At 41.2% G+C, this 20,713-nt stretch overlaps 1 pseudogene; it reads left to right on the plus strand.

Annotated features, from left to right (window-relative positions):
* The first annotated feature begins 3,077 nt into the window (after nucleotides 1–3,077).
* Nucleotides 3,078–4,298, plus strand: LOC116093749 (annotated as a pseudogene).
* Nucleotides 4,299–20,713: the final 16,415 nt, after the last annotated feature.

Raw genomic sequence — 20,713 nt, forward strand, 5'->3', positions numbered from 1 at the left:
AGAAATCCACCTGCCTCTGCCTCCCAAGTGCTGGGATTAAAGGCGTGTGCCACCACTGCCCAGCAGTAATGTCTATCCTTAATCTTGAGGCATGTTTCTTGTATGTTGCAAGAGGATGGATCCTGTTTTCATATCTGTTCTGTTCATCTGTTTTTTATTGGGGGAATTGAGACCATTGATATTAAGAGATACCTGTAACTTTAATTTTTTAAAATCTTAGTTTTAATGATGGTTTTTAAATGCTTAACTTCTTTTTCAATCCACTACCTAGAAAGGATACCAAGGAGCAGGGGAGTGGACATGTTTAGAAAGGTGTTTTGGAGCAATTCTCATCTTGTCTGGAAATTGGCACTTTGGTTTACAGGTTAGCTCAATCCACTACCAAACATTTCATAGATATACCGGTAGTCTAGTTCAGTAGAGGCAGAATAGCAAACACAAATCAGTAATGGTGGCATGACTTAGCAGACAGCTATGCCTCAGCCTCAGTACAAGTCAGCAGGAGGGACCAGAGAGGAACACCAGGAGAATTTTTCGACTGTCTCTCAGAGAAGTGAAGATCAACGAAGATAAGAGACCCACAAGCATTGTACAGCTAGCTCTATAAGTAAGCCAAGGTCACCTCTGTCTCCATGGGTCTTGCCTCAGCATGTGTCTTGTCTTAGCATTTGTCTTGCCTCAGCACTGGTCTGTCTCAGATGACATCACTTTACCAATCAGCCCAAGCCCTCAGAAGCAGCAAGAAACTGTAGAGTACCACCAGAAGTATTTTGGTGAGTTTCTTTCTGTGAAGTCCCAACAATTGGAGCTCAACTATGCAATGTAATGTGGACCAATACATCCGTGTTGTTAGTGAAGAATCTTTTATCATGTGTCCTTTGTTGTGCTTGCTTTAGTAGAACAACTTTTCTTTTGTGTCTGTTCTAGTGAAATGTTTCTTTATGAGTCTGCCTTAGTCTTTCACCTGCATCCACTTTAGGAAAGCACTCCTTCATGTGTTTGCCCCAGCAATGCACCATCCAATACAACTGACTTTCCAAAGAACACTTAAGTTTCCATTTCAGATATTAGTGACCAAAGATTGTTAATGCTTGTTATTCTGTTGTTAGAGTGGTGGTGGTGGTGGTGGTACATCCTTTTTTCTTTTTTTTCTTTTTTTGGTTTTGCTGAAGTAAGATTACTCATTTCCTATGTTTTCTGTGGTATAGTTAACCTCCTTGATTTGGAGTTTTCCTTCTAGTACCTTATATAGGGCAAGATTTGTGGATAGATATTGTTTAAATTTGACTTTATTATGGAATATCTTATTTTCTCCATCTATGGTGATTGAAAGTTTTTCTGGGTATAGTGGTCTGGGCTAGCATTTGTGGTCTCCTAGAGTATGTAGCACATCTGTCTAAACTCTTCTGGCTTTTAGAGTATACATTGAGAAGTCGGGTGTAATTCTAATAGGTCTGCCTTTATATGTTACCTGGTCTTTTTCTTTTGCAACTTTTAATATTCTTTTTGTTCTTTATGTCTAGTGGTTTTGACTATTGTGTGGAGAGGGGACTTTCTTTTCTGGTCCAATCTATTTCGTGTTCTGCATGCTTCTTGTGTCTTTATAGACATCTCCTTCTTTAGACTAGGGAATTTTTCTTCTATGACTTTTAAAATACATTTTCTGGTCCTTGGAACTGGGACTCTTTACCTTCTTCTATTTCTATTATTCTTAGGTTTGTTTTTCCATTGTGTCCCAGATTTCCTGAATGTTTTGTATCAGGATTTTTAAAAATTTAACATTTTCTTTTACTTATTTATCTTCAATGCCTAAGATTTGCTCTTTCATCTTTTGTATTCTATTGGTTGTTTGCTATTATAGTTTCTGTTAAAATTGCTAATTTTTTTTCATTTCCAGAATTCCCTCAATTTGTGATTTCTTTATTGTTTCTATTTCCATTTTTCATGTCTTAAATACTTTTATTCGTTTCTTTCATCTGTTTGTTTTCTTGGCCTTTGTTAAAGGATTTATTTGTTTCATCCAGTTGTTTCTGTTTTCCTAGATTTCTTTAAGGGATTTACTCATTTCCTCTTTAAGCATCTTCATATATTTGGTTTTAAGGTCTTTTTCTTGTGCTTCATCTATGTTGGTACATTCAGGGCGTATGGTAGGATAGCTGGGCTCTGGTGGAGATATATATTACCTTGGCTGTTATTGATCAAGTTCTTAATCTGGCATCCAGGTGTCTGGTTTTGAGTTGATTATAGATCTAGCTGCTGGTTTCTGGGTTTGTCTTCGTTGGGTGTATGCTTTGTTCCTTGGTTTCTTTTTCCTATCTGTATTTTCAGGGATTGTTTTGGATTTGTGTTGCCTATTTTACCGGCCCTCTGTGTCAGTGTGTTCACAGGAGTTCTTGCTGGTACCAGAGGCTGAGCGAAGGGGAGGCCAGTGGGAGATGGTCTGTTGCAGCACTAGGAGTGACCCTGAGAATTGGGTCTGGGGAAATAGAAAAGGTAGAGAAGGTCTACATGCAGCCTACTTGGTCTTCAGATGTATCTGCCTGAATTGGGGGTTGAGATGCTGAGATGAGGCAGGAAGGGGAGGCTGAGAGGGGATGGTCTGTAGGATTTACACATGGTGTAGGGAGGAGAAGCTGCTGGTGTTCTGTTGCAGGGCTAGGGATAACTCTGAGAATTGAATCTGTGAGGACAGAGATACTGGAGTAGGTTCATAGGCAGCCTACCTGGTCTTCTCACCCACAATCTCCTTTAAGATTTATTTTACTTTTAATTGTGTGTATGCCTATGTGAGGGTTTATGCACATGTGTTCAGGTGTTCAAGGCATCAAACACAGGAACACAGGTACTGGAATCAAACTCAGGTCTTCTGTAAAAGCAGTATATGTTCTTAACCACTAAGACATCTCTCTGGCCCCTAAAAGTTCCAAAGTCTTTTAAAATTTCAACATTTTAATAGTCCAAGTTGGTCATACAGCCTGGATTTCCACTGTCACTTTTGCATCATGATCCAGGAGACCTTATGAGCCAGCCCTTGTTCCTGTCAGTATCTAGCTTCTAGTTGTTTCAACTGGACCACCATGATTGAAGCATACCGGGTCTAGGGTTCCATCCTGAAGAAGGTGCTGGAGGTGTGCAAAGACTTCATTAACAAGACTTGCTGGATCAACAGCTTGAGCAGTGGGAACCCACTGAGAATAGATTCACTGCAAGTCCCTTTGGTGTAGCCCATCCTGAGATCTGAAGTCTTCAATGCACACTACTGTGGCCACAACCAGGCCATGGGTGTGAACATCACCAGTGTTCACCAAAATATTAAAATGTGCTGGTAATGAAGACATCATTCCATTAAGAGCTGAAAGATAGCTGATAGGATAACACTAGGATTAAAGTGTCAGATCAAGAGAATTTGAGACTATGAAATGAAATTAATGTATTTAGATATTGAGCAACTTGGAATTCCAGAACACGAGTCTATCTGTGCAGTAAAGCCTTCTGGTGAATTTGTGCCTTATATGCAAAGACCTTAGCCATATTGGAGATGTTGTTGTAATATCCTGTGCAAAGGACTGGGTAAAGTTTTCCACAAATGAAGAGCTTAGAAATGGAAATTTTAAAGTTGTCACAAACAAGTAATTGTGATAACAGAGACCTCAAAATGGAGGGAAAGTGGAGGCCAAGCCCACAAAGATGCCCAGGATTCAGACTCTGGAAACTAGCATCGAGGTGCAGATCTAACTTCATTGTTTATTATACAAGCTAATGTATAGTATCTTAGCCAATTAGGGTATCTTTATGTATTCAAGGGCACATTGGTGGGCAACCCTCTTTGTTTAGCTGAATCTGACTCACCTGTTCATGAGCCTGTAGGGGCGGGGCCAGTCCCCTGAGGAGATTTCCATGACAACAGGGGAAGCCGTCACTGCCCTAGCCTTGGGTCCTTTGTCTTGTCTCATTGGTGCACCTGGGAGGTGGAGAGGGGCATGTCAGATTGTAGGGTGGATCAGGACTCCTCCAGGAGTGGCAGGAGCTTATGGTACCTCACTCTCTGTCCTACTTCTTCCTCCAGCAGGTTTAGCTCCACATCTCCCCCCAAGTAATGTTGATAGAGGAAACTGTAACCATAGACATGAATGAGCCAGTTCAGCTGACTTTTGCACTGAGGTGTCTGAACTTTTTCACAAAGCCACTTCACTGTACTTCACATACTGCAGGTATGTGCCCTTTTGTAGGTTACAAAACTGCTGACATGGAACACAAAGTATTATTTGGCTCCCGAGATTGAAGATGAAGGCTCTTAGCCACTGCTAAAATCCGAGAAAACTGAGCCTTTGAGACCTGTTTCTGAGATGTCAGTATGTTCTGAAACCTTTCTGTCACCAAGTATGTACCTGAGTACATATGTAGACATCTTCTATAAATAGCCTATTGTTCTCTCTCGACTCTCCACAATTTCTTTAAAGAATAAACTCTAAAGTAAAAACTGGTTTTGTTAACATAAATATTTCTGCCTTAGAAATACTGGTGATTTTTATGATAAAAGGATTTGATATTAAAAGCAATTTTAAGAATTGTTATTTTCTCAATTTAGATAATGTTAACTGAATTTCAAAGATAAAATGACAAGTTATCTTTAAAAATACAATATCTCTCTAAATGTCCAAAGTCTCTCAACTGTGGACTCTTGTAAATTAAAATAAAAAGTAAGTTATATGCTTTCTTTCTCCAAAAGTAAAGAACTAATGAATAGTTATAATTATATCAAAGCAAAAAATAAAATTCAACATTGTAGATTGAATCCTGTAGTTCAATATTCAGCATCTGAGATTCACTTGTGGTCTTCTGGGCACCTCAGTTTTGGGAAGCTCCACCTCTCATTCTTTGCCATTCACAGCACATACAGGCTAGCTCCACTCCTTAGTTGCTGCTGTCCTTGGTAGTCTTCCCATAGTCCTGGCATCTCCAACATACTGGGGTCTCCACTGCAACTGAGACTGCACCTTCACCAATAATCCCTTCTAGGTGCTCTTCCAGGATTGTGCCCTGCTACATGGTGAAAAGCCTTAGCTTCTCTCCATGACTGCTTCAATCCTGGGATTTTCACTGCAACTGAGGATGCACCTTCACCAATGGCCTCTCTTAGCCTCCCATGATGTCAAGCTTCAACTGCTCCTCATTAACCCCTTCATGCCTTCAAAACCAGTACCACCTAGGAGACTCTTAGACATTATCAATTTTAGCTACCATAATACAATGCAACTTTTTCCCTACCCTACCCCCACCCCTGAACCATAGCTTCTGTGTGCTGGCCCAGAGGAGATACCCCCCCCATAGATGTTAACTTAATGATTCTATCTCTTAATCATTGCTGATTTCTCAGCCTCATCTAGCCAGTGTTCAAGTAATGCAAAAGTTTCACTTTAGTGATTCTGGTCTCTTATTAGTTGCCACTGATTCTTTATCTGCAGCTGACCAAAAATCATATATTCATGTTCATGATACCACGTAAATGACCTCTCCTCTCAGAAACGTCACAAGCCAGGTATCTAGCATCTATATCTCAGAATTCCAAGCTCCCACAATGGCCTATTAAATTCTATACACCTAATTATTTTTCCAGCCCAAAGTTCCAGTCTTCTTCCATAATCCTCCCCAAAATAAGATGATCAGGTCAGTCACAGAAGTACCCCAAATCCTGACATCAATTTCTATGTTAGTTTGTTTTCTAATCCTGTGATAAACACCGTGACTAAAATCAATTTGGGGAGGAAAGAGTTAATTTCCTCTTACAGTTTACTGTCCATCATGAAGGGAAGCCAGGATGCTTACTCAAGGCAGGAACTTAAGGCAGGAACTTGAGGCAGGAAGTGAAGCAGAGACCATGGAAGAGTGTTGCTTATTGACTTGCTCCTCATCATTGCTCACCCTACTTTCTATACCACCTAGCAATATATGCCACTGGGTGGTACCACTTTTATTGGTCTGGACTCTCCCACATATATCATTGATCAAGAAAATATCCTCCATGGAGGGTTGACTCAGCTGTTTTGAGCACTTGTTGCTCTTACTGAAGACTTGGGTTCAGTTTCCAGCACTCACATGCTGAGTCACCCTTGAAACATACTAAAATCCATTCGATTGTACACTTATGTGGCTAATACATACAGTATAGGAATTATATATCAGTGCAACTGCTACAAAAAAGAGAATGAAGTATATGATACACAAATATATAGAATATTTTTTTCTCTCATCTCCTTTCTGTGGCTGTAAGAAAACTTTCTGACCAAAACAACATACAGGAGGAAAGTGTTTATCTTAGACTTCTAGGTCATAGTCAATCAATGGAGGAAGTCAGGGCAGGAAATCAAGGCCAGAACCTGAAGGCAGAAACCATAGAAGAAGACTGCTTGCTAGTTGCTCCCGTTATCATTCAGATATCTTCCTTACACTATCCAATATCACCTGTCCAGGAAATTTTATTGTCCACATTGGACTGGGACCTTCTATATCAATTAACAATCAAGATAATCATCCACAGACATAGCCACAGTTAATTTATAGGAAGTCTGGCTCTAGCCTTGTTCTTTGCTTCTTGGCCTGTCATGATATGAACAGCTTCTACCATCCACTCCTGTCACTAGGAAGTGAAATGTTCTACCATACACCATATTCATGATGACCAGAAAAGCCTTTGAAGCCATGACTTACTTTTATATATCATGACCAAGGGAACATATAGAAGAAAGAGACTGTTGGGAGCTTACAGTTTCACAAAGTAACTCCATGACCATCATGGAAGGGAGCATAGCAGCAGGCAAGCAGACATGGTGTTGGAGCAGTAGCTGAGAGCTTACATCATACTCATTAAAGGGAAGCAAAAAAAATAGCTAACTGGAAATAATAGGGGCTTTTGAAACCTCAAAGTCCACCTCCAGTGACACACCTCCTCTGAAAAGGTCACACCTTCTAATCTTTACCAAATGTTCCACCAAGTGGGGATCAAATGTTCAAATATATAAGCATACAGGGGTCACTCTCATTTAAACCATCATAGTGCCCAAAGTTATGCTAGGACTAGAGAATGGAATGTGGACCAACTTGAACTCTGGGATACCTCTGACCTGTTGTAGCTACTAGGCAAAGAGTAGATTCCAAAATACTGGCTCCTAAGTTAAATTGTGGAAAGTTGTGCTCCCTTTATGTTGGGTACTTGGAGTTCTTGATAGCTTCATGCTGAAGATTTGAAGCATGGGAACAATCTAGACAAGTGGTTCCATTTCTTTTCCTTTTTTCCTCTATTAAAACTTTTATTTATTCACTTTACACCATGCTTACTGCCCCTTCTCCCGGTCACTCCTTCCCACCATCTTTACTCCAACTCCTCTCCAATTCTCCTCTGATGTGGTAGAGGTCCCCTCTGAGTATCTCCCTACCTGGCACATCAAATCTTTGTGGGGCTCCATGCATCCTCTCCTACTGAGGATAGACATCTTTGGATCTGTGGGGTGTAGCATGAGTATGCTGTATTTTATGGCTAATGTCCACTTATAAGTGAGCACATGCCTATGCATGCCCTTTTGGGATTGGGTCATCTCACTCAGGATGATATTTTCGAGTTCTATGCATTTGTCTACAAAATTCATGATGTCTTTGTTTTTAATAGCTGAGTAGTATTCCATTGTGTATATATACCACAATTTTTTTTATCCATTCTTCAGTTGAGGGACATCTAGGTTGTTTCTCGTTTCTGACTATTAAGAATAATGCTGCTATGAACTTAGTTGAGCAAGCGTCTTTGTGGGATGATGGGGCATCTTTTGGGTATATGCCCAGTAGAGGTATAGCTGGGTCTTGAGGTAGAACTGTTCGAAATTTAAACAATATCTACTCAAAAATCCAGCCCTACAGAAAATACTAGAAGGAAAAATTTCATCCAAGAAAACATAAGAAATAAATGACCCCCATATCACCAAAAACAGGGGAAATGGGAAACACACACACACACACACACACACACACACACACACACTATTACAACTAGCATCAAAATAATGAATTAACAATCACTGGTCATTAATATCTCTCAGCATCAATGGACACAATTCCCCAATAAAAAGACATAGGATCACAGTGGTTCCGTTAGTAGTGTTTCAAAATTTCCTCCTTTCTCTGCACATTTCCCTTATCCTCAGAACAACGCAGAGATGGGAGTCTAGTTTGCAAGCCAGTGGGGACAGCAGCACCTCTGCTACAGCATCTCACCAGTCTCAGCACTTACTAGTTTTGTCCTGCCCTTGTCCCAGGAAAGAGTCATGTTCCTAAAGATATTGTACAGAGTGAGGAGTAAAGTCCTGGGAAAAGTGACTAGAAATGTGGGAGTCTGCCTGCCTTTCTTCAAGTCACCCCAGGTGAGGGAAAGTAATCTCAGTTACCATGGGGGGGCAGCAGAGGCCAATTTACAGAACCTTAGACCTAGACTAAGAATTCCTGGCTGATGCTGTTTGGTGCTCCAATTCATGTCTAGAATTAGTTTCGTCCCACATTGGCATCACCTTCCTGCAGGCCAGCACAGACATGGCCCAATAGGCAGGGGACAGATTCGAAGATTAGTCAGAGCAGTCCAAAAAAGGAAGATTCCAAGACAGTAGGCCATTCTTGGGCACCAAAAACATTACAATAGAAAAATGCCTGGTAAGAAAGGTAACCATTATTTGCATACAACTCAGTTCCACCCTCTCTGTATCTGTGCACAGGAATTCCTTCTTCCCAACTGACTCAGAAGTGCATGTTATTTCCTTCCTTTTGATATTCTAAACTAAGTTCTACTAGCCCAAAACTGCTCAGAAGAGCTGCTTGACCTTCTGACCCAGACCACATCAACAACGTTTTTTTCGTGTCCACCATGCTGAATTATTCTGCCATGGAAGCGCTACCTGCTTAATTTGATGGCCCATGAATTTATGGTATTCATGTATTATAAGGCTGCGATTTACTACTATTGGGAAGAATTCCATCCTCCTCTGACATACCTGAAGGGCAAGTGATTTCTTGGGGAAGAAGATGAGGGCAGTTACCTGGGCTAGCTTATTTACCTATAAAATCAAGAGACTTGGCTGTTTAAACTCTACAAATGAGCTCAAGTCCAAAAGCCCTTTTGAACTGAGAAAGTTCAAAGGAGAGCTAAGTCCTCAGAAGAGGAAGAAAAGAGCTGCTAACTGAGATACCTGAGCCCCAAACATCATCTCCAGAGGCCACATAGCCAAGGCAATAAACTTGTCCACATAAGAGTTTAGATCAACAAAGAAGGGTTTCAAGTCTCAGAGACATGGCCTGTGCAAACCTCACATATGTTTCCCCCTTAAGTTTCCTGAGCATGTTCTAGGTTCAAACCAATTCCAAGAGACCCCCTGGCTTCCATAGAGTGGGCCTAGATATTCAGTCCTTTCCTTTTCTCCTTAAGCTGCTGGTAACAACCTATCCCTTTGGGTGAGTACAACCCTCCTTTGATTTAGAGTGAGATAAAGCCAGCCTAACCTACTTCCCACTGAAAAATTTAAAGGCAGTCATAATATAAAGGAGTCTACTGACCACCAGGAAAGCAAAGAAGAACAGAAGTCACAAAATAAAAATATAGCATTTACTAGGTTTCATGGATTGTTACACTGGAATGAATATAAACTGGCAAAGGCTCATCTTTCAAAGTCTTCAGAGAGCTGGCATTTGGAAGTGGTCTTCTAGATGGACAATAGAAACTCATTTAGAGTTCTTTGCTTCCACTATCCTTATCCTAAAGATGGAGGTTATTTTCCCCTAATATACAATATATGATGCACTCCTCTCACCCCACTATACATATATAATCCTCCCAAACCAGACCTAAAGCAAAGATGTGCTGGCGTCCATTCTTTCCATAGGAAATCTAGATCTCTGAGGATATTTTGCACTGGGTGCTGAAAAGAAGCACTCAACCCACAAGCTCCAGCTATACATAGAAATTGTCCCCTCTAGGGAGTTTCCTCCCAGCAGAGAATCAGACTTAATAACCTGCCAGTGAATGTGTCTCAAGCAACAGAACAGCACAGAAAGACACCAGGAGAGAAGGAAAATGGAGTGTTTATCCTGTTTTACAAAGGCTAGTTTAAGGTGGACTAATATGTACCAAGGGCTATGTATAATACACTAGAGAGCCATCATGATGTTTAAGATGCACACCAACCTTATAAAACAAATATTTCCTCATTTTACTGGAGGAAATGGGTTGTGATACATGGAAGTACTGGGCGAGAGTGTTAAACTAGCTCTGCCTGACTTCAAAATGAATACTGTATCCACTACCCATAATAGGTGGATTTCAAAATGAATACTGTATCTACTACCCATAATAAGTGGCTTTATAAAGAAGGTGAGAGGTCTAGACCTCCAAGAGCCAGAAACTAAGACCCACAAAACTAGATAAAAACCACAAGGGTAAGACAATAGAAACCCCAACTAAAACAACTATATATAGGTAATTCTTGATGTTTGTACCCCTTCCCTCAAACCCCAGGGAGCGTGTGTTTGACTGTGGAAATTCCTCCACAACCACTATTACAAAACCAGATTCCAGACTTATAGTCTCCCCCTCGCCCCATCCATGTCTGGATTCCCTCAGTAAGGAATATATTTCTTCTGAAAATCATCCTCAGAACTCAGTTACAGTTAATAGGATTTATTTGCCCACATCAGGTACAATTGATAAGATTTATTTGCCCACATTCAGGTGAGAACCAATCCCTACATTGTGCTTACATTATCCTTAAAATCCAAACATCAAGAATTACCTATACATAGTTCTTTTAGTCAGGATTTCTATTGCTGTAAAGAGACACCTGACCACGGCAACTCTCATAAAGGAAAACATCTAATTGGGGCTGGGTTACTGTTTAATACATTATTATCATAGTGGGAAGCATAGCAGCATACAAGCAGGCATGGGGCTAGAGAGGTAGCTGAGTGTTCTACATCTAGACCTGCAGGCATCAGGAAGAGAGAGTCAAAGAGTGGACCTGGCTTGGGCTCTTGAAACCTCAAATCCCACCTCCCATGATATACTTCCTCCAACAAAGCCACACCCTCTCCAACAAGGCCACACCTTCTAATAGTGCCATTCCCTGATAACCAAACATTCAAATCTAGGAGTCTATGAGGACCATTCTTATTCAAACCACAACAAGGAACTGATTCTGTCAGAAAGTACAAGTACCTCATTTGTTTCTGCTGTGAAATGTAGGAACTTAACACTCAGCCATAACTGTGGGTTAGTTTAGAGGTAAACCTCTGTCTAGTTATGTGCAAGGGCATCTGAATCCTCTTTGCACAAGCTGCTGTCTCCATGCATTCAGTAACTCTGGAGGCATCCATAAGCTATGTTTATATTTCTACAAGTTGTGGCTCATGTCCACTATTAAAAGTCATGTTAGCAGGTGCATTAGAGTAAAGCCCTACCATTTGATGGAATGTGGACTGTTTAAGTTGATGTATCTATTCATTAACTTATTTATTCTTTCAATAGATTGGAGCAATATATGCTAGACAGTGTTCTTTGCAATAGAAAAAAACAAGGAAGAGCAAAATGAGACATGATTCCTACTCTTACGGAACTTGGAATACAGTGGGAGAGATAGTACTTATTCAAGGAATTATACAAATAAGGATGAAAATATGAATAAATGCTATGAAGAACCATTTGCCATGAGGAAAAGTGTAGTATGTGGAGAAGTGTTTGGTCAAGACCTTACATGGCTTTGTAGGACACATTAATAACCCCCTCCTCTTGAGAGTAATTAGGTATTATTGGAGTTTGTGGTCCAATACTATAATGGTGTCAGATTTAACTTTTAAAAAACATCAATCTGGTAGTTATGTTTTTTTAAAAAGGTGTTGGAGGCAATTGTAAAATGTGCAGAGAGTGAAAGACATCCTAAATGGATGTCTTCATCAAGTTTTTCCCCTCAAAGGTAAGAGATTTAGGTGGAAGAGGTGGCTAAAGATTATAAGAGGCAGGCAGGTGGTAGATGACTCTAAGGAAACAACATCTTCCAGATACAACAGGACCAATATTCATACAAACTCATGGAAACTGTGATAACACACACAGTATCTGCACAGGGTTAAGGCAGACTGGATCCCAGAACTGAGAGGGGAATATGGACACAAGGTCCCACCCCAATCAAGAAGCTAGCTGCACCTGATAGCTCCTTGGTAAAGGAAAATTAGTTTTCTCCAATAAGCGTCATTGACTATATCAACCACACTGCAGGGCAGGCCCCATGCCTAGGAGTAGTTGGACAACACAAAACAAACTTTGTAGGTTTTGTGCCCATTTTTCTGCTTGGGTATATTTTATCTTATTGATTTTTCTCCTCTTTCTTCTTCTCCTCCTCCTTCTCCTCCTCCTCCTTTTCTGTCTGTTGGGTTTTATTCTTTTGTTGATTTTATTGTTTTTGAGTAGAGAGAAACATAAGAGAAAGAACAGAGAGAAAAACATGAGATAGAAAGAGAGAGAACATGAAGTTGAGTGGGTAGAAAGGTGATGAATATCTAAGAGGAGTTGGGAGAAAGGAATGTATTCAAAATATATTGTATTTAAAAACTTTTAATAAATTTTAAGTGGTTCAGAGGTACAGTGTGGATGTGTAGATAGCAGTCTATTGCAATAAATAAACTGCAATATGACATAGTGTCAGGCAGTGCAACTACATATGGATGGCTGGACTAAAAGACTTACAAATACAGAAGTCTTACTGACAGACTGTATAGGAAGAAGAGGGAACTAAGACAACCCTTTGCCTTCTGAATGGCTCACTGGATATTTGAGAGTGTCATTAACTAAAAGAGAGGTAGATGATAGAGAAGCCAGCTCTATGGGAGAAGATTATGGGCCTGTTATTTGAACCATACTTCAAACATCTCAGTAAAGATGTGGGATGCAAACCATGAGCATGTGTCTTGTGTTAGGGTTGTACTGCTGTGAACAGACACCATAACCAAGGAAACTTGTTCGTAAACAAGGACAACATTTAATTGGGGCTGGCTTACAGGTTCAGAGGCTCAATCCAGTATCATCAAGGAGCATAGCAGCATCCAGACAGACTTGGGGCTGGAGGACCTGAAAGTTCTACATCTTCATCTGAAGGCAAACAGGAGAAGACTAGCTTCCAGGAAGCTAGGACGTGGGTCTTAAAAACCTATACCCACATCCACTTGGCCAAACATAATTCCAGCCATCACAGCATGGATGCATGACAGTTCCCAAGGAAATAGTGGAGAATAAGACATAGACTCTAGGAGCTCTAACATTTGGTCCCAGTGACTTGGGAGGCAAAAAGCCTGAAATTCAAGGCCAGCCTGGGCTTTGGACTAAATTCAAGGTCAACTTTTGCAACTTAGTGAGACATCTGTTTCACAATAAAAATAGAAAAGAGGGTGGGGATATAGATCAGTGGTAAAAAGAGAAATAGGCCCCCAAGAACTCCTTAAGACTTTATCAAGGAGGTAGGGGGAAAACTGAAAAAAGAAGTTAATGGCAGAAAATCTAAAGGGGGAACAAAATGCCCATGGAAGGAGTTATAGAGACTAACTATGGAACAGAGACTAAAGGAAGGACAATTCAGAGACTGCTCCACCTGGGAATCCTTCCCATATTCAATCATAAAATCTAGACACTATTGTGGATGCCAGCAAGTGCTGGCTGACAGGAGCCTGATGTAGCTGTCTCCTGAGAGACTTTGACAGTGCCTGACTAATACAGAAGTAGAGGCTCACAGCCATCCATTGGACTGAGTACAGGGTCCCCAATGAAGGAGTTAGAGAAAGGACTCAAGGAGCTGAAGGGTTTGCAGCCCCTTAGGACGAACAACAATATGAACTAACTAGTACCCTCAGAGCTCCCAGGGACTAAACCAGCAACCAAGGACTATACATGGTGGGACTAATGGTTCCAGCAGCATATGTAGCAGAGGATGGCCAATTTGGTGATCAATGGGAGGAGAGACCCTTGGCCCTGTGAAGGTTCTATGCCCCAGTGTAGAGGAATGCCAGGGCCAGCAAGCAGGAAGGGGTGGGGTGGTGAGCAGGGGGAGGGGGAGGGAACAGGGGTTTGTTTTAGTTTTTGTTATTTTATTTTATTTTATTTTGGTGGGGAACCTGTGCAAGGAGATATTGCAAATAAAGAAAACATCTAATAAAAATAACAATGCTGATAGACACACACAAAAGAAAAGAAAAGAAAAAAAGAAAAGAAAAGAAAAGAAGATCTCAACAAAGAAGTGGCCAGTCATGTCAAAGACCACTGAAGATTCAGGGAAAATAAGAATTGGAGACATCCTTTGGGCTTACTAACATACAGGTCCCTGGTGAGTTTAGAGAAAGAAGATTTGGGCTGTTTTCTGGAGGTTGGAGTGGGCTGAGACAACTTTCCTGGGAAATGTCTTTGGAAGCAAAGAGTAATAACTAGAGGAGGGCAGACTGGGGCAAGGGGTATTACTTTAAGGTAGGAGGGACTATTTCAGCTGCTACTGAGAAGCAACCACTCGAAGGAAACAGCCTTACTATTTTGGAGAGAAAGAGGGTAGTTAACAATAGGAGATGGTAGGAAAGGATGTGCTGTGATACAGCCATGGAAAGCATAGCCCCCCCAAAAGAAAGGATGCCTCCTCCACCATTTCAGAGAAGAGGACCTACAAAGGAGAGAGATGATCTCATGTGTAGATATGATGGCAGGAAAAGGAGGCACTGAATGATACTTGCATTTTCTTGGTGAAATAAATGACAAGGTTATCTGCTATGAGTAAGAAGGTGGACATGGAGGCTGAAGGTTGGGGAAAAGATTGAAGAGTTTTAAACCATCATCCTAGAGAATGAGAGATAGTTAACACATTTAGTACAGAGAAGAACTCTAAACCAGTGATGAGGGCTTTATTTAGGTACAATTGGTGACAGTGAGTGGAGGTAACTGAGCTATAGAGGAATAGATGATGAAATTTAACAATCTGGAGACTCAGGTGAAGGTTGGATAATCAACTTATACTTTGATATCTGTTGTAGAAATTATTTAATCCCAACACAGGGTTTCTACCCCACCTTGACCATTTAGTTCCCAGACAAATGACACACACAACCTTCATATTTACACTAAGCCTTAAATGGCACAAGAGCTGGGCAGACATCTACCCTCTATGCTATCAGAGTCTACTTTTCTATAGAAAACCCTGAGTTATTACTATGTTTCATCTGGGCTGCTCTTCACTCCAGTTGGCCAGCCCTCAGGGCCACGATTTCATGATTCTCCTAACCCATGATGGCTTCTCCTTCCTCCTTTACCTTCTTCTCCCCCTCATGGTTCTCCTCTGATCCCCAAGCCCGGGAATCCTAAACCACATCTATGTCTCTTCTGCCCAGGTATTGGCTGTCAGCATTTTTATTTGCCAATCAAATCAGAACCTTGTGGGGGGGGCAAGGTCACAGTGTCACTTGGGTCTACATACAGATTCTCTCACTTCTGGAACAACCAGCTCTTGGGGACTCAATGTTAGCACTAGAATACAAGCAACATCCGACCAAACCACTACAGATATTAACTCAGATGTTGACAATCTTTGTGCTGGTAAGTGAGGAAACCAGGGAGACAGAAACCAGTCTTCACTGAGAAACTGTATTGTTTTTCTAGGGCTAACCTAACAGACAGCCACAAACTGGGTGCCTTGAAACAACAATTTATTCTTTCATCATTAGAGAGGCCAGAAATTCAAAGTCTGAGCAGCAAATGCTTGGTTGTTTTAAAGAATTCCAAAGGGAAAAAAATCTTTCCACGACTTTCTTCTAGCTTCTGGTGGCCACTGGCACTCCTTTGTGTGTAGCTACATCACTCCAATGTCTGCATCTCTTATCCCATGTCTGAAAGTTATCTCTGTGTATAATTGTGTTCAAATGTTCTCATTTCTTAAGAACACTAATGCATCTCTTTAGAAGGTACATTTCAACTCAGTACAGAAGATATGATTAGGAGACTGGTGCATGACAGCAATGGGGAGTACCTAACCCACTAAAAGTGATATAAGACTCAAAAACTGGTGGCTTATACAAGAAAAGGCAAATGCTCTGAAAGTGGCAGTCAGAGCAAGCAAACGCCTGACCACACAGTACTGGAAAAGGCAACTAGTAGCTCTCACAGAGGAAGACTGTAGGGGAAGCAGCATCCTCCAGCTAGAGTTAGGTTTCAGTTAGGCCAAAGGGCTTGAGAATGCCAACTGAGGAGGGCTGGAGAGCTTACAGAGTGGCACCTTTGGGAGGCAGGGGGAAAAATGAGCCCAGATTGACTGAGGATAAAAGCAGAGTAGAGTATGTGTCAGGGTGAGGGTGGACATTGGGCTTACATGTTGGGAGCTGACAGAAGTTTATGACATGTCGAGCAGAATGAAGTTATTCACAAGAGCGTTTAGGAGATGGACTCTGGACTTGAGCTTAGTGGCTAGAAATGTATTGCCCTCTGCCAGAGCTGATGACAGCTGTAGTACCTTCAGACTGTACATTTCAGGCTCCAGAGTACTAGTGATCCTAGGGGCAGCCATCTCTGCTCCTCTATGTCCTAAAGTGGATAATAGGATGAGGCCATTCCATCAGTTAGTTACCTAGGGGTGCTGCTTACCTTCCTTATATTAAAAATGAGAAGTGAGGCCAGGCAGTGGTGGCACAGCTCTCGAGAGGCAGACCCAGGCAGATGTGTGTGAGTTCAAGGCCAGCCTGGTCTACAGAGACAGTTCCAGGACAGCCAGGGCTATACAGAGAAACCCTGTCTTGAATGAGCAAATAAAGAGGGGGGGAGAGGGAGAACACACTAGGAACTAAAGTATAGATGTTTATTGCTCTGGCTTTTGACTATGATATAATTTCAAAATATTTATATGGAATCTAAGCTGTAGAACTTAAAATGGCACCCTCCACTCCTAAATCCTGCATGTACCAGAGTACCTATAATTACCAAATAAGCCAGAAATGAAAAATGTTAGTTCACATGTCAGTCTAGAAAATTATTGTCACTATCCACTTCTTCTAAAATGAGGTAAGGTAGGCATGAACTTTTGAGTGGGACTACATGTGTTCAAATTCTGCTTTGGGCAACCGTTCATTGTATGACCTTTGAGAAATAACTTATCTGTGCTTCAATTTCTTCCTCTGGAAAATGGAGAGAATAATAATTCCTACTTCATAGAATTACTGCCATAGAAAACTAAGTAATGTCATCTATATTTGGCACGATTTACAACAGCTAAATTATGGAACATGCTTAGGTACCCATTGTTGAATGATTATCAATAAAGAAAACACACACACACACACACACACCACTGGACTTTCAATTGGTCAGAAAGAGTGAAATGATGTCATTTTCTGGAAAGTGGATGGAGATGAAGATAATCCTGTTAATCAAAATAAGCCAGATTTATAAAAAATACTATGTTATTTTATATACAAAAGTCTACATTTTGGGAAGATATGAAAGAAGTTAAATTATTTGTGGGAAAGGAAGGTGACCAGAGGGAGAGTAGAGAGGCCATATTAAAGGGCAATGTTGGGTGAATACGATCAGAGTATGTTTATTTGTATGAAAATATCATTATGAAATCTATTATTTTATATAATAATTATATACTAATAAAATGTTTCTATTTGGAAAGAAAGCTAAATGAAGATATATACAAGTACATAAACCAGTATCAGGTGAATGATATCTTCTATGTAAGTGTTTATTTTGATTATTGTTTATTCTCTCTCTTTCCTTCCGTTTTAATCACTTGATACTATTCTGCTTGCTATCATCTCTATGGCTTTGCACCCTAACCTAAATGAGCCCTTCTCAACCTTCTGTTCTCTGTGCTCTTCTCTGAGTCTATTTACCTCTAGACTGAAGAAGCCCGGAGCTTTCAACTGTTTTCCATATGCTGTTGCTGCTATTACTCCAGTCTGGTAACTCACTTTTAGACATTCTGCATTTTGTCATTGTATCGCAGTTTAAATGGGCTGTCTAGAATGGATCCCAATGCTCCAGGTAGGATGTGACAAGTGTAGGAAAGGGCAGAACCATAGCCTCTCTGGTTCTATACTTCTATTAATGCAGCCTAAAAATCTAATTAGCTTTTTTGGCAGCATCATCACTCTGTTGGCTCACATTGACTTTACAATCAAATCAAGGTCTTTTTCACATATGCTATTGTTAAACCAGGCAGGTGTCTTCTATCCTGTGCTAGAGGAACAAACCAGCTATATTCACTCACTAAGAGAAAGTCCCATGCAGCAATCAAAGCCAAGTAATGGGAGAATTTTGCTATAAGGGGGGGGGGGGGAAACAGTCCAGGCAAGCTGTGGATAGTTAGGAGTCATGGACGGTGCTACCGGTTTTCAGCTCAATGATTTTCCTCTTCTTCCTTATTTACAGAATCCCACCTTTGTTCAGAGCAGCAATGTGTTAAGCAAAAGGATACTGGATTTCCCAGCTTCCTTTGCAGCTCAGAATGTCCATGTAACATAGTCAGAGAGGAGTAGGTAGATATTACTGAATACAGAATATCATTGGGAATAAAAAGGCAAAGGCTCTGTAACTGATCTTTGCCTTTAGTCTTTTTCCCATTCAGTGTGTTCCTTTCCTCCTATCTAGAATACCGGCAAGACACCCAGAGCTGAAGTAGCTATCTCATGATCCTAAAGCACAAAACAAATGAATGAAAGCCCACAATAAAAATAGTAGAGACGAACAGCCAGGATCTTTCTGTTGGGGTGAATGTTTTATAAGCACATTACATTGTTCAGACTAGCTTCAACTGCATCATCCTCTGGGCTTATCCACTCAACTTACTGGATCTTTACGAATGCACCATCACACCTGGCAAAAGCCATGGTATTAAAGATGCCATTGAACTGCCATAGTAGCCCTAAATCAAGGAAATTTTGTTAAATGAAGAAAACAAATCTTTATCTGTTTAAGCTCTAACTGTAGATTGGTTTATTATTTGTGGCCAAAGCAATCTTTAACTGGAACAAAGTAATAACAGAAAAACTAAAGATGCAAATGAAGGACAAACATGAGTCTAGAAATCAAAAGAAGGGATGACTTATAAATACACATATGCAATTGGGCCTGCCAGGAGCCTTCTGCAGTGGGGCTAAGGTTCAGGGTCAGTACTTTCTGTGGATGGCAGACTTGGGTCTTGCTAGGGTATAGGTATGAAGCTGGGACTTGGGTATAGGATGTGAGTCAGAAGAAGTGGAGAATGAGGCAGAGGGTCAGGAAACGAGAACAAACTTAGACCAGTAGCAAAAACTGATGCTGTATTCCAAGTAGGGAGTTGGAGCGAGCTGGGTTTACTTTCAGCCTTCTCATCTTAGTGTAGGTGTGGGCCATAGACAGAAGAAAAATTCCTCAGACCATGGAAGAGATAGTGCACCCAGTGGGGTAGAATTTAACTCAAGTTGTGCTTAAGCCATCTTGACACTCTTCTTAGATTCACCCTTCCTTGTATGCTCTTCCTTCCTGTTTTTGCCACAGTGACTTTTAAAAATCCTGGCTTTAACAGAAGGCCTCCTGTGTATCCACACTGGTCTCTTTAAACAGTTCCCACTTTGCCTTCTTCCTATTGTCAGTATTTTACCATGGAAACCTTTCTTTCTCTTCCCCCTCTACTCCACGTTGTCTTCTCTCTGGTCCAGTTTGAGGGAGTGCTTCCTGGGTAATGTGTATCCCCTCAGACAAGACTGGCCTTTAGCCTTTGGTCTCTGCTTGGGGTACATATGGAAAGCAAGAGCTAGGGAGAAGCCTGGCTGGAGCCTACCAGCCGCAGGGAGCAGTGTGCCACTCCAGTCCTCCTTTGCACCTTGGCTTCTTTGTTCTAGCAGAGGCCAGTGCTTTCCCCACCCCCATTTCACTTTCCGGTGTCATCTAGAGCGAGAATGAGATCCTCCTCTGGCTGCTAGCATGCTACCACTTCTCCTTTGTGTGCGCCAGGTGCTGTGTGGGCAAGTCATTGTGATATTGTACTCCTGTGATAAATGGACCTCTGTGAGACACATTTTACCTTATAGAGGGAGTCTTGCCTGAATGACTTCTCACAGAATGCTCCAGAGGTACTTGGAGATGATAACCTAGGCCACGCAGGCTGCTCTTTCCAATGGTGAGAAAGGGTATCAATCATCTTGGGCCAGCCAATCAGCTTTAAGCCAGGTATACTAGCCTTCTTTGTTAAAGACAAACACTGAAATCTTCCAAAGACTGAACAAAGAATGGCTCTCCAAAGACTCCGTAGGTGGCCAAGAGGAGGCCTGTTAGTGTCACTAATGGAGCTCTCTAGCCTCACCTTCCTTCCTCACAGAACTGTCCCCATTCCTCACACCTACGTCAGTCCTAGATCCTTTTAATTATACCTCTTTCATTTTCCTCCCATATATATTTCTTCTCCCACCTCAGCTGATGTTACCTTTGTCCAGTCCTCAATGCTTCTCACTTGGACTCCTAGTCTCCCAACCCATCTCCCTGTCTCCAGTCTTGCCCCTCCAATACAGTCTTCATGCCTTAGCCAAATCAAACCTGGTCATGGTATCTCTTCTCAAGAATCTTCCAGTCTCTTCTATGGATTCAGGGCCCTCATGATTAAGGTTCCTGCCTAACGCTCAGCTTCCATTTTGG

Source organism: Mastomys coucha, chromosome X (assembly GCF_008632895.1).
Source record: "Mastomys coucha isolate ucsf_1 chromosome X, UCSF_Mcou_1, whole genome shotgun sequence".
NCBI lineage: Eukaryota > Metazoa > Chordata > Mammalia > Rodentia > Muridae > Mastomys > Mastomys coucha.